The sequence below is a fragment of the Chiloscyllium punctatum genome, chromosome 9, assembly GCF_047496795.1.
Source record: "Chiloscyllium punctatum isolate Juve2018m chromosome 9, sChiPun1.3, whole genome shotgun sequence".
NCBI classification, from domain to species: Eukaryota; Metazoa; Chordata; class Chondrichthyes; order Orectolobiformes; family Hemiscylliidae; genus Chiloscyllium; species Chiloscyllium punctatum.
Window position 1 is genome coordinate 10,886,501 of NC_092747.1, and position 919 is coordinate 10,887,419.

General features: G+C 45.0%; 1 pseudogene; it reads left to right on the forward strand.

Annotated features, from left to right (window-relative positions):
* Positions 1–221: 221 nt before the first annotated feature.
* LOC140481704 (U2 spliceosomal RNA) lies at positions 222–427 on the forward strand (annotated as a pseudogene).
* The last annotated feature ends 492 nt before the right edge of the window (positions 428–919 follow it).

The window sequence follows — 919 nt, forward strand, 5'->3', positions numbered from 1 at the left end:
GAAGAAGGCATTTAGCTAAACTTGCTGGGTCTAATGTCCTTTCTCATGTACCGGTGCTCAGAGGCAGGCCGGTGGCAAAATTACATCTCCAAATCCAGATGACCAGCAGCAACAACTTGGGCCTTTAATGTAGAGTAAAAACATTCCAAGGCATTTTTTAGGAACACACACAGGCTAAGCTTGATATTGGGTCAACAAAGGGCTTTCACAGAATCACAGGGCCACATTCTTGGCCTTTTGGCTAAGATCATGTGTAGTTCTGCTTTTATCAGCTTTAATTCTTATCAGTTTTAATATCTGATACATCCCTGAATCAGGGACTGGATGTTAATCGATTTTTGCAGGAAGGAGTTGGGTTAGGAGCTTGCTCCACCAACTTCGTGCATCGTCCTAGTATTGCAGTACTTCTGGGAATGGTGCACTAAAATTTGCAGCATGGTGGCTCAGTGGTTAGCACTGTTGCCTCACAGCAACAGGGTCCCGGGTTTGAGTCCAACCTCTATGTGGAGTTTGCACGTTGTCTGCATGGGTTTCCTCCAGGTACTCCACTTTCCTCCCACCTTCCAAAGATGTGCAGGTCAGGTGAATTGGTTATGCTAAATTGTCAATTAGGTGCATTAGTCAGAGGGGAAAGGGGTTTGGGTTGGTTACTCTTTGGAGTGTCGGTGTGGACATGTTGGGCTGAAGGGCTTGTATCTGCACTGTAGGGAATCTAATTATCTGATTAAATAAAGGCCGTTTGGCCCATTATTTCTGTACCGGCTCTCCAAATGAGCATTGTAATTTATTGCCATTCTCCTTCCTGTTGCCTGTACTCTTGAACATTGCTTCTCTTAAAATAGCCACCTAACATCCTCCAGAATGGATCAATTGCACCACACGTCCAGGCAGTACATTCCAGACAAAACTGCTAGTGGTG